The sequence below is a fragment of the Dermochelys coriacea genome, chromosome 14 (assembly GCF_009764565.3).
Source record: "Dermochelys coriacea isolate rDerCor1 chromosome 14, rDerCor1.pri.v4, whole genome shotgun sequence".
NCBI classification, from domain to species: Eukaryota; Metazoa; Chordata; order Testudines; family Dermochelyidae; genus Dermochelys; species Dermochelys coriacea.
In genome coordinates, this window is record NC_050081.1 from 2,355,351 (window position 1) to 2,369,889 (window position 14,539).

Consider the following 14,539-nt stretch of genomic DNA (forward strand, 5'->3'; position numbering starts at 1 on the left):
CTTTATAAGTGTACTCTCTATGCCATCATCTAAATCATTGATGAAGATATTGAACAGAACTGGACCCAGAACTGAACCCTGTGGGACCCCACTCATCATGCCCTTCCAGCATGACTGTAAACTACTGAAAATTACTCTCTGGGAACGGTTTTTCAACCAGTTGTGCACCCACCTTATAGTAGCTCGATCTAGGTTGTATTTCCCTAATAATAATTGCTTATGTGACAGATTTCAGAGTAGCAGCCGTGTTAGTCTGTGTTCGCAAAAAGAAAAGGAGTACTTGTGGCACCTTAGAGACTAACAAATTTATTAGAGCATAAGCTTTCGTGAGCTACAGCTCACTTCATCGGATGCATTTGGTGGAAAAAACAGAGGAGAGATTTATATATACACACACACAGAGAACATGAAACAATGGGTTTATCATACACACTGTAAGGAGAGTGATCACTTAAGATAAGCCATCACCAGCAGCAGGGGGGGGAAAGGAGGAAAACCTTTCATGGTGACAAGCAAGGTAGGCTAATTCCAGCAGTTAACAAGAATATCAGAGGAACAGTGGGGGGTGGGGTGGGAGGGAGAAATAGTAACTCTGACATCATAATCAAAAAGGCTGACAAAGGAGGTGCTGTCGTCATCATGAATAGCTCGGAGTATGAACAAGAGGCTACTAGGCAGCTCTCCAACACCACTTTCTACAAGCCATTACCCTCTGATCCCACTGAGGGTTACCACAAGAAACTACAGCATTTGCTCAAGAAACTCCCTGAAAAAGCACAAGAACAAATCCGCACAGACACACCCCTGGAGCCCCGATCTGGGGTATTCTATCTGCTACCCAAGATCCATAAACCTGGAAATCCTGGACGCCCCATCATCTCAGGCATTGGCACCCTGACAGCAGGATTGTCTGGCTATGTAGACTCCCTCCTCAGGCCCTTCGTTACCAGCACTCCCAGCTATCTTCGAGACACCACTGACTTCCTGAGGAAACTACAGTCCATTGGTGATCTTCCTAAAAACACCATCCTAGCCACTATGGATGTAGAAGCCTCTACATCAACACTCCACACAAAGATGGACTACAAGCCGTCAGGAACAGTATCCCCGATACTGTCACGGCTAACCTGGTGGCTGAACTTTGTGACTTTGTCCTCACCCATAACTATTTCACATTTGGTGACAATGTATACCTTCAAATCAGCGGCACTGCGATGGGTACCCGCATGGCCCCACAGTATGCCAACATTTTTATGGCTGACTTAGAACAACGCTTCCTCAGCTCTCGTCCCCTAATGCCCCTACTCTACTTGCGCTACATTGATGACATCTTCATCATCTGGACCCATGGAAAAGAAGCTCTTGAGGAATTCCACCATGATTTCAACAATTTCCATCCCACCATCAACCTCAGCCTGGACCAGTCCACACAAGAGATCCACTTCCTGGACACTACGGTGCTAATAAGCGATGGTCACATAAACACCACCCTATATCGGAAACCTACTGACCGCTATTCCTACCTACATGCCTCTAGCTTTCATCCAGATCATACCACTCGATCCATTGTCTACAGCCAAGCTCTACGATATAACCACATTTGCTCCAACCCCTCAGACAGAGACAAACACCTACAAGATCTCTATCATGCATTCCTACAACTACAATACCCACCTGCTGAAGAGAAGAAACAGATTGACAGAGCCAGAAGAGTACCCAGAAGTCACCTACTACAGGACAGGCCCAACAAAGAAAATAACAGAACGCCACTAGCCATCACCTTCAGCCCCCAACTAAAACCTCTCCAACGCATCATCAAGGATCTACAACCCATCCTGAAGGACGACCCATCACTCTCACAGATCTTGGGAGACAGACCAGTCCTTGCTTACAGACAGCCCCCCAATCTGAAGCAAATACTCACCAGCAACCACACAACAGAACCACTAACCCAGGAACCTATCCTTGCAACAAAGCCCGTTGCCAACTCTGTCCACATATCTATTCAGGGGACACCATCATAGGGCCTAATCATATCAGCCACACTATCAGAGGCTTGTTCACCTGCGCATCTACCAATGTGATATATGCCATCATGTGCCAGCAATGCCCCTCTGCCATGTACATTGGCCAAACTGGACAGTCTCTACGTAAAAGAATGAATGGACACAAATCAGACGTCAAGAATTATAACATTCAAAAACCAGTTGGAGAACACTTCAATCTCTCTGGTCACTCGATCACAGACCTAAGAGTGGCTATACTTCAACAAAAAAGCTTCAAAAACAGACTCCAACGAGAGACTGCTGAATTGGAATTAATTTGCAAACTGGATACAATTAACTTAGGCTTGAATAGAGACTGGGAATGGATGAGTCATTACACAAAGTAAAACTATTTCCCCATGGTATTTCTCCCTCCCACCCCACCCCCCACTGTTCCTCAGATATTCTTGTTAACTGCTGGAATTAGCCTACCTGCTTGTCACCATGAAAGGTTTTCCTCCTTTCCCCCCCCTGCTGCTGGTGATGGCTTATCTTAAGTGATCACTCTCCTTACAGTGTGTATGATAAACCCATTGTTTCATGTTCTCTGTGTGTGTGTATATATAAATCTCTCCTCTGTTTTTTCCACCAAATGCATCCGATGAAGTGAGCTGTAGCTCACGAAAGCTTATGCTCTAATAAATTTGTTAGTCTCTAAGGTGCCACAAGTACTCCTTTTCTTTTTGCTTATGTGACAGTTTGTTCTCATTATGATCATAACTTCAATCTATAATGGCCTCACTTCTTTGTACTCTGTAGTTTTATATTAGCATATATTGCTCTGGAGAGACCTGATCCATAGCCCACTGAAGTCATTACCTCTGATTCTGTGTCCTTTGAATCAGGCCCTAGCTCAGGAATTTGTCAGTGGAAAGGCTTGTGCTTTCCTCTAGGGTTCTCGTATCTTGCTCCATTTGGCTGATTTCTTTTTCTCCTCTTTGACATCCATCCTGCATTTTCTGAGTGCAAAAATAAGGGGGGCGGATATTGTGGGGACAGGGCCAGTGGCTCTTGCCTTACCTGGCCAAACCTGTGCTCTCTTGTCCCTTTGCTCTGGCAGGTTCTGAGAAAGGGGATGGAATGAAAAAGTCTGAAAAGACCATAGGTCTCTGCACTGGTGTAAATCCTGAAATCAGTGGAATTAAACCCTGGGTAAAACAGGTGTACATGAGAACAGACTCAGGTTCCACCTCTGCAAACATCCACATGTTATTCACAAACAGTTAGTGTCACTGAACATGCTGATTTAACTAGGACCCAGTCAGGGGGATCCTTTGTGGTTCATGGGACATTATGCTTCTGTGATATTAAGGTGACAAGTGCAACACAAGAGCTGCTTAGGTACTGTGGGGCATATAAAAACCTAGATAGGAAAAAATGTGAACTATACAGATACACAAAACAACTCCTTGGTTCTCCTACCTCAAAGGAAGAGTTGGCAATTGTGAACTAGAATTCAGCTTCTTCATAAACGTTGCATCATGCACCAGGGTCTGTTATTGCTTTTGTGGATTTAGAGCAAGCTCCTTTTATTTTTAAACATTACCTCCCCACCTCCAAAGAGCAGATTTGCCTTTGTAACTAAGTAACTGGCTAGGACCCCTTCAGATGACTTGGTGCTGAATATCAGCCAGAGAGAACACTGTGTGCATGTGGGGGGTGGCTGGAGGAGAGGATATTACAGTATTTCAAAATGGTCCAAGCTGCTCCCTCAAGGGACTGAGATTCCTGCCTTCACAATAACCTTTGCCAAAGCCCACTGCCTGAGGAAGAGGTAATATATGTAAATATTCAATCTGTCCAACGATAACCTTTGGGTGAGAACAACAGAATTACAAATATAAAAAGGATTTTTTTTAAAAAAAAGTGAACAAATCTCTTTAATCCTGGAAGCTGGAGCCCCAGAGAGCAATGAGCTGCAGAACAGTCTCTCTTGTTCAGGAAGTCGGTTGTACATAAAGCACCTTTCTCTGGGGTAGTGTTAATTTCACAGATAATTCTCCTCTCTGCAGTGGGGACAGCACAATCCATTATGGGAACAGGGAGCTTTGAGACGGGAAATCATAATGGTTAGTCTCCAAGTAGTGTGAAATCCCCATCCCTTTTGCCTGTCCATCAAGGAGGAGTCAGCTGATAAGCAATTTAGCTGTAGATTGTGCTAGTGCTATCTTTAAGGATCCAGAAGGGAGCAAAGATTCCCTGACTCCTGTTTCTCTGACCCCTGGATTGTATGTGTCTATAACTCATCCAAAAATGTGCTTTCAGGTGGAACTTGGTACAAGGGTTATTCTGGGTAAGAACACAATGGGGAAAGGACCTTTACCCAGGATTACAGAGTAATGTGGTCTGCACCTCTTGCTAGCCATGTCCCACAAACAGGGAGAGCTGAGTTCCTTTTACAATTCTTTAAGGCATAGGAGGGGACAAGGAGCACTAAATGAGCTATTGCTGCTCCATGGCTAAGTTTGCTAGGTGATTTCAGTTTAAAGCTGATTTTTTCCCCCACTCTCTAAAATCCACAATATAGATCAGTGTGAAAATTGGTATGGTGTGATAACTAGAAGAGACATTCTGTGCTTTTAAGGTGGAGTGTTCCTTGCCATATCAGGCAGCAGGCAAACATTTCGCAGTGGAGTTCTGAAATTTGCTGCATTTAGCTGCAGTCTCTCTCTTTGCAGATCTCTCTCCCTTTCTCTGTCTTCTCCCTTCTTTCTTTTTCTCTCACTGTTCCTGGATCCAAAGTCAATTTTCTTCTCTTTGCCTGACATTTACAGCCAGTGAGGATGAAAAGATGGTTCTTCATACTAGCTAGGTCTCAGAGATGCTATAGGGACATGGATCCTTTCATTACAAATAATTAATTTAGCTACATATTGCATAACATTCTGAACAGCTTTCTGGGGCAATCTCATGCTAGCTGGATGCACAGCCCCTATCAATATTACATTACATTTGGGTACTACCATTATGAAGCTTCATTAAAAATTTAATTTGTGGTTTAAAACTTAAGCATTCCCTTAAAAGTGTAGCAGAGAAATAATTTTTGGTGTTTGGGGCTGGATCCTGCATCAGCCGAAATTTCAGGGAGAGATACACAAGGGGCTCAGATACCATGATGATGCATTCTGTGTCAGAACCTGAATAGAACAGAACGAGAAAGGGAGAGATGATACACTCCAGAGTGGCTGTCAGCCTTGTTGTCCCTCCTGGTCACTGCCAGCTGCCACAGGCATTTCCTTGGCTCCTGGAATGAACCTGGATTCCTTGTGCACCCATGTTTGGCAGCCAGAATTGGATGGAAGGAGGCCCACCCATGGCCACCCCTCAGCCATTTACCTGATCATCCTAATCCCCAACGTTCCCAGAATTTCTCACTCACCCATTTTAAAAGAAAGCTAAGTGTGACTTTGGTGATGGCAAAAGGTGCCAGATCCTAGTGCTGGGACATGAAGCTGTGTCTTTATCCATTAGCACAGGGTGCTGGCAACACAAGCTGCTTTACTCTGCTCAGTCTGGAGCTGGAAGGGGCCCCTTGAGGAGTGGAGAGAGGTGTTCAGTCTCTGGGGCCCATTTGGTTCTTGGCCTCTCTGCTGAGGCTGCCCACAAGGGTCCAAGCTGTGACTGTAGCTTTAGTGTTACAAAATCCATATTTTTGAGGGGGCAAAATTGCAGTGAGCTTCTCATGCCCATAAAAGGAGGGAAAGTCTCTTCGTAATAAGGAGTAGGTGCTTCCAACATAAACACAGGCTAAGAGCCTGCTTTAGGTATTTGCAAAAGCTACACTCCTCTCCACATAACCCCCCCACCAAATGCAGCTGAGTCTCCAGCTGCTGAGAAATAGAATAAATGTTTCAATGAAAAATTAAACAGAAAATAAAGTTTTTTTCACTGTCTTTTTAATTGAGAAAATATCCCAGCTGTATTTCACACTTACAATCAGCATGAATGTGTTCAGAGCCCATTGGTGTCCTTCAGAGAGCAGAGCTATTGCCTCTGTGTCATCTTTCTCCTCCATCTCCTTGCTCGGGTCTGATCCTGCTCCCAATTAAATGAATAGTGAAACAATGCAGAGAGCTGGATGGATAGATATGGGTCTAATTTTCAGAGGTGTGGTGCACCTGCAGTTCCCATGAATTTTTAACTGGAGTTGCACCTGCAGTTCCCATGAATTTTTAACTGGAGTTGCGGATGCACTGGAAACCATCCTCATATAGATCTGTACTATTATGTTTTATAAAGCACCTACAGCATTCAAGGCAGTGCTCTGACAAAAACAGAGACTTAGGCTGAGATTTTAAAAGTAGCCTAAAGGAATTTGGCATCCGAATCCCAGTGACATTCAGTGGGAATTGGGCACCTAGGCTCCTTGGACAATCCCAGGTTTAAACCTCAACCCTGCAAGCGGCTCTGCCTCAGCAGCCCTCTGCATCCACATGGAGCTCCGTGTAAGACTGGGGCCTGAGTCCCTGCTGCGAAGAGCTCTGTAACGGGGTGCACTCACCGCTCTGGCATCTCTTGCTGGCTGTCTTGGGAATTAGCTCTACATGGTAGTGTGCCCTCTTCGGGTGGTGCTTCACTCCTGCTCTAGGACCCATGTCTCTCCAAGGGCTGTGGTGTCCTCTTCAGTGACACAGCTCTCTGGCCATGCCACACACTGTGCTCCCCATTCTGGGGGACCTGCAGTCTTCTGTTCAGCCACTTCCCTTAGTGGTAACTGCAGTGTATTGTCTGGCCACTTCCTCATGGCCCCAGCATCCTCTTTGCCCTTGCCTCAGGGCCTCAGCCTGCAAACCCCAGCAGCCGACCAGGAGCTATCTCTTGCTCCCCCAGTCCCTGCTAGCAGCACTACTTTTTCCAGGGTGCTGGCAAGTCTCTCAGCCCTCCAGTGACACAGCCCTTCCTCCCTGGGCTCCCAGCAGAGAACTGCCCTCCTCTGCCCTGCAGCTCCCTTTTCATATGGGCCTGCTTGGCTCTGCTTGGCTGGTCCCTTCCGCCCTTCTCTGATTGGTTGCATCCTGCGCAGCTTCCCCTAGGGCTCTATTAACTCCTCAGAGCCCAGTGTGGGGCAGGCACCCCATCACAAGCTCACATTCCAAAGAGATGAAAGAGAGGGAGAGAAGGGATGTAACAAAAGCCAGTGACTGAGCAATGAGTGTCAGTGCCATGATTTTTCTATGAGTGTGTATTATTCTTGCACTCTCTCTTTCTCACTGGTCCCTATGTTAATGCTACATGGAAGGGAAGGTGAGGCTCTGCCGGCCTTCCAGGAGAGTGGTGATTATAGGAAGGATTCAAAGGGGGGAAAAGTGGAGGTGTGGCCAGCCAGGTCAAGGTGGGAATTCCACCTTGGAGAAGGGGCTGGCTAGCCTACGCAGTGCATGCAGGTATATAGCAGAGTACACTCCCATTTATCCAAATACCCAGGGAGACATCTGAAAGTTTTGGGTAACCAGGCAGTTGGATAATGGAAGTGCTATTCAATAACACAGACTACATGGGGACACACTGTGGATTTGGACAACTCGGATTGTTGGATAAAGAGAGTTCAGATAACTGGAGTTATACCGTATACGGTACACAACTGAACACACAGAAATGAAAATGGATGGATTTAAACACCTGCTTAAATGTTCTGTTGATCCATAGCCTTTATATATTTAGGTTATTATTTGTTTGGCCTTTGTGGCTCCCCTTTGCACCTTCCTCTGGAATTCTCACACCACCCCAAACTTGTGGAAAGTACCCTTCTTTTTCTTCTTCTACATACACAAAGTAGCAACATTGTCAACATATACTCTGTGGGCCGTATTCCACTTTATGCCAGTCTAATTGTTCAAATCAGCAGAGCTACTCCTGATTTACACTGGTGTAAATGACAGCAGTGTCAGGCTCTGCACTGTGTGTGCTAATATCAATATTCCCAGATCACATTTGTTAACTGCCTTGTTAATTATAATGAGATTAACCACAGAGGCCAATCGAATTCCCACAGCTTCAGCAGCTTGCTATCAAGTTCACATATCAGCCTCAAAACCCAGAGAAGGAATGGGAAATAGGTTTTGATCATTAGGTCACTCTGATTGGGGAATTTGAGATTTGAAAAGTGATAGGAAAGGGAGAACTGTTTGAACTGGTAAATTTTGCCAACACAGTAAAGGGGGACTAGAGATTATACAGATTCCACAAAAAGGCAGAATTTCCATGGCTGGCTAGAATGGGGAGGGTGGGGTTTTTTCATTCAGAAGGACACTAGCATTAATTTTACAGGGACCACAAACTGTTGCTTTTTTTCCATTGAAGACTTGTTTTGTTTGTACATGAATCTCTTGGTCGTTGTCTTTCTTTCTTTTATTGTACATCATAAAACCAAACATTCTGATTATGGAGCAATCTCAGCAGTATCATTTCTAAATGCTGCTGCTGTGGAATAACTTCCATGTTCCCAAGCCCACAGAAATCTGAGTCTGAGACTCAGAGGCATTTGCCCCAGCAATGCTCTGCAAAATGTAAAATTACTTCTTCCTATTAGGCAGCTCAGTCCTGAATAGACAGAATGTCAAATCTAGCCCACCCTCCTTGGGAAGGTACATATGACATGGTAACAGCAAAAAAGACATCCCAGAAAATAAGGCACCTGGTCTGAGTGCTTTGGACAGGCTCAGAAAGAGCTAACAGAATTCTCTGACTTCATTTCCCATAGTTTAGGGGCTGTTTCGCCACTGAGTCACAGCTGATACTGATCTATAGTACCTGCAATTTTTTCAAGGAAACATTCCTGCCCTTATAAATGAGAGAGCTGGCTAATATCTCTTAGGATGAGGATGATGTCTATAATAGTACAACTATTGTTTATTTAAATACATATACCTTGGTGACACAGAAAATTATCAGGAGTTGCAAAGAGGCACAGAGAGATAATGATAATTTAATGAATGATCTTACATTTAGATAATGCCTTTCATTGAGATGGATAGCAAAGTGGTTTGGGAACTCTACTCACTGATTGTACAAACTAGCAAATCTGTTGCATCCCCAGTTGTGTTGAGTACAGCTCCATCCATATTTTATAAGAAAACCACTTCCATTAAGCCACCAATTTTTGTCAGTCCTGGGAGTGGTCATTTAGGCGAGACTTCACTGTGTGTACAAGTATATATGAATCTTTACACCCATCAGTGAAGTGCAGACACCTCTGGAGTGCTCTGCAGCATCTGTTCAAAAATCTATGTTCACTTTTATTTTTTATGCCACCTTTCATCCAATGATCTCAAAGTACATTAATTATCATCCCTGTGAGCCAGAGATTCATTAACTGACTGGCCCTTTCATAGTAAAGCAGTGGCAGAACCATGAATAGAAACCAGAAGCCCTGATGCCTAGTCCCCTTCTTCTAACAATTGTATTATGCTCTCTCTCTTGCGCACTGAAATACCTCTCCTGATTGCAGAGCACTTCTGCCATTCAAAGTGTGGTGAGAGAAATTTGACCTAAAATTTATCCTGGCCTGGAAGAGGAAGATGAAATTCTGTTGCTCCATCTAAGGCTTTGTTTACACCCCCATCCCTCGAAAGACAAAAGTTTTGTTGACAACACGCGCTGGTATGAACAGCTTCGACAAACAGTGGCTACACTGTGTGTCTTTTAACGGCCTGGTTGTAGCAGCACAGCTGTGTCGCTAAAAGCTGTGTAATGTAGACAAAGGCTTATTCTGGGGTAGGTGCACCTCCCCAGTGAGTACAACTGCTGTAACCAAGCCTCCTCTCTTAGGACTTGTTGTAATATAATGGCCCTGGGCCCTGGCAGTTGTGCTAAATAGGAGAGAAGTGATAATGGCACAAATGGGAAAAGGCGGGGTGGTCTTACAAGTCCCCTCTGCTCTACATGATGAGAGGGTCCCATCCAGTCCTGTTGTCTTTGCACCTCTTTGATTGGAAATCTGCCAGAAACAAATAGCTAACGAGCAGGGCCATGGCCTGGGAGGATATCACTGACCCACCCTCCTCTTGGGCTGATGAAACTCCCAAGTCCTTACTCTTAACCTGAGGTGCCCCTTATAAGCTCCTGGAGGTTTTTGGTGCCAGTTGAACAAACAAATGTATGAAATATGCAAGTCATCATGCTGGTGTTACCTGAGCAGCTGACTTTGAACCCTTCTACCTGGCAACAAAGAAGAGTCCACGTGCTCAGGGGAAGGGAGCAAGTGGACAGGGAGCAGGGAGGGAGACATGAGCCTGCACCCCAGCATCTCTTCGCCTCATAAACTTATTGACAGGTGACATCAATCTGCAATTTGATCAAGGGCCTGAATCTCCCCATGCCATACACTGTATGTTGTCCCTTCCATCTGGGCAACATGCTCCTTGTTCTGAGCTGTTCCATTCCTTGCCCTGGCACAAGAACGGGGAGGTGTAGGGATGAGGGGGGCTTTACATTCAACTTGTGTCTCCTGCATTCTGAGGCTGTTCCTTCTCCTGCCCAGCCCCAGCAGTGAATTACAGCAGCCTCCAGGGCTGTGGGCAGTGGAGAATAGCTGGTCTGTAACACACTCTGACCATGTCCCTCCCTCCTTCTATGTAACCCCAGAACTTGACATTACTGCAGTCAAACATTCCGGGGTCCAGCCACTGTTAGCTGAAAACCAAATACAACTAGGTAGGAATAATCTTAGGCTCTGAGAGGCAAGGTCAGACAGCTGCATGATTACAGTTCAGAAAGGGAGGGTGGGACAGAGAGTTCATGTACCATGAATGGTTGGACAGCTGACCTTCGTTTTAAGTGCCCCGGCATATAAGTTTTATTGTTGTTATGACTAGAAATACTAGAAATGCTTTGATGATATGTGATAAGGAGTAATTTGCTGAAATTAGGAGAATTGGTGATTCCCTAGGGTTGCTATGGTGACCCACTAGGAGAGTCACTATGAGTTACATGCTTTATTTAAGTTAGCTATAAAAGATTAAGCAAAAGAATACACTTTGGAGCAGTTCGAGGAAGCGGTTCTTCAGCCAAGGAGCTGACACCTAAACTCCCCAGCAGCTGGACAGAAGGAGGGCCCCCTGAAGCCTGGCTGCTGATCACTCAAAACCATCTCAGACTTTGGGTAAATATAAACATTTTGGGATGCTCTGAACATATTGCAACAGCATATATTTGGGTGTGTGCTTGAGACCCAATAAAAAAGTGGGTTTAGGTAAAAGCATTCTTGTTTGGAACAATCATTTATCAGCTGAAGGAGCTGCATCCCCATTGATTTATTCCTGACACCGCCAGGAGAGAAACAGTCAAGTTGCCCTGGCTTTGGATTCTGAAAACCCTGGGTAACCTCTACAGAACATCTCCAGTGCTAGGACCCATGCTGCCAGTTCTATGCCAGCTGTAGAACTCCCTTATGCAGGGGCGAGGTATTCTCTGAGGGCTACTTCTGGCCTTCTCATGGGCCCTTTATGCTGCAGAGTGGCAAAAAGAGGCTGCAGCACTGCAGACACGGTAGAGAATCAGGCCCCAGATTGTGTGTGTGTGTGTGTGTGGGTGTGTTTGCATCTCTGAAAGCAAATTGAGCTGAAATAAGACACAATATCCACAGCTGTTTAAAAAAAGGGTCGTTATCCCTTCCCTTTTCCCTCCAAGTTTGACTCTTCTTCTGCTCTCTTTCTATCCGGCTAGTCTGCATCCTGGGGTGAGAAAGCTGCAGCCTTGCTGCTCCTCAGTGGAACCCTGGTGCAGTGTGTAACCTGCTTAGACGGCAGAAGCCAGGCTTGAGCAGTAACTATTTATCAGATGATGCTTTGTACTCCAGTGCCTTTGGCAGGCAGCCTGAAGGACGCTCTGTTACATTGAGTCTGACAGGTTTAATACTACAGCTGATCTTTCTCAAAAGCTCCATGGTGGAGGGAGAGAGAGAGGTTACCATGCCCTTCTGTGCTATCTCAGCCTCTCTCAGAGAGGCAGGTGTCACTGGGCACTTCTGAGGAAGGGAAAGACAGGCTTCTGACTCAGGTTGAGGTTGAATCTAAGTTGAATCTGGCATGTAGCATCAGCTCCTCATTCTCACTGCCCCTCCCCACAACCCCAAAACCTAATTCCTGTTTCCAGGCTTCAATGCTCTGATTCCCATTTACTTCAAGGAGACAAGCACTGAAATCTGTGCACTGCGGATGTATAAATAATAGAACTGAAATCATCCTTAGTTAAAAATAGATATTCTTTTTAATAAATATTTTACATACTGTCTTTAGGATATAAAACTCCCCTGACTGAAGTGTTAAAACAAACCCTGGTGTTAGACCCTAAGATTTTAAAACAACCCCACTTCTGACTTTACAAACAATGCTTGACTGGTCAAGGGTTTTATATATATAGAAAGATATAAAATAATTCTAAAACATTTAAGCTTTTAGAAAATAGGGACAGATAGGCTAAAGGGCAGCTTTTAAGTCTGTGGGTAATTTGGTGACTTTTGAATTCAATTGATGCAAATTAATTTTAAAATACCTCTTGGATGTTTATGAATACTTTTGTCCTTCCCAATCCCTCCCCAAATCAGAGGAGCTGGAATTAGCTGTTTGTAGCTTGCAGCAGAACCATGGAGTGACCAGTGACAGGGGGAACTGATTTGAGGGCATCGGGTGGCCCCTGCGACTGAGTTAGGTAAAGATGATGCACAAGTAGAAAGAATTTAAAGAACCTTACAACATCCCAAATGTCACTAATGGCCCACTAAAGTGGCTCTGTCAGCAAAGAACTCACATATTAGAAATAACTTTCCTTATCTCTGTTGTTAGTAGCTCCTTAGAGTATTTGATAGAGTCTTATCAGCTTGATTTTCCTTTGCTATTTATGCTGGGGTTTTTACCATCTGCTTGTCACTCAGTTTGGACAATAAAAAGAGGTTGGCCAGCTTCTCTTGTTTTTCCTAATCAATTTCCCTATCTGGTGTTCATGCACTAGGACAAGACTGTTGATTTGTGGGGGGGGGGGTCACAGCACTGTATGAGACTGTTTCAATTCCTCTATCTGCTTCTTTGCACACACTCACACCGTTGTAATTGATTCCTCTCTTCCAAATGTCTGTTGATACTAGGTTTTCTAAAACCATTTAAAAAATGTAACTGATTTTCCTAAAACTAGTTGATAATATTTTTAATCGACTTTTCCTGCTACTTACCTTTTCTTTTTTTTAGTGCTGAATGGTGATGCCATAAAAAGTAGATGGTAGCAAAACTGAATGAACTGGCTGGGCAGGAGGAGGAGGAGGAGGCTGACTGAGGAGATTTTTCCCAACAATGATGGGAAATAGAGGAAAAGAACCCACATATTATATGGGGTTTTGATAGAATATGGGAAAGTTTGCCAAAGTGAGAGTTTCTGATCTTGCTGCAGGTGATCCTGCTGGATATCATTTGACAAATGCCTGCATACCCCACCTGACATGCTGTTTCCTTTTTCCTTGACTACTTAGAGATGGGGGGTTTGCAAGCATCAATCTCACCAGCAGCCAATTTGCTAAACCAAGATTCAGCTTTGTAAAAGTTAAACTCTAGGACTGAAACATGTGACTCAGCTACAGACTCAACCCCCAGCACAAAATTCAATTAATGAAATGTCTCTGAGTGTGTGTGTAGGCAGGCAGATGTATGAGGGCAGTAAACAAACACACACATTAAACAACACAAACGAGAGCAATAGCGGAGTATCTCCCTTTATTCATAATTATAGCAGCTTTGGTGTTGAAAGTGAAGAAGCCAAATGTGTTTTCAGTTACAGGATTTTGAGTCACATTGTCAGGAAATTTAACAAGGTTGACACTTCAGATTGAAGAGATTTGAAATTCCCATTGTTTGGGAGACATCTAGTTTCCTTGGTGTAAAGGAGCAAACTCACCCCTGCAGCACCTCCTGCTGGTCATTGGGGAATTAGCTCTTTCCAGTGCAGAGCACCCTCTGCAGGCCAGTGATCCGCACAGCTTAGGCCCCCATGTCTCTTTCTCTGGGTTCTGCCCCTGACAGCACCCCCACACTCTACCTCTGGGTCTCCCCTTCCTGGGGAACCCCCAAACCCCACCTTGCCTCAGTCTGGGCTACTGTCAGACATCACCAAGCCCCTGCTCCCTAGGGAAGACCGCAGTGTAAAGGCCACTCATCATAGGCAAGGGGGTTCAGACCTGTTGCCTTCCTCTGCCTCCCAGTACCTCTGTAGGCTTTGGACCAGGCTCTACAGCCTGGGGATATGCCAGCCTGGAGTGCCCCTGCTCAGCCTGCTCCTTCCCCAGCAGTGCAACACACTCAGTACCCTGTCAGACAGGCCCTGCTAGAGAGTACCCTCCCAGCCTAGAGAGAGACTCCTTAGGCCACTGCCTCACAGCCTTTTTATACAGGCCAGCTGGGGCCTGACTGGGGTATGGCCCAGCTGCAGCTGCTTCCCCAATCAGCCAGCCACAGCCCTCTCCAGGGCTGCTTTTAACCCCTTTTATTTTAAGACCAGGGTAGCCACCCCAC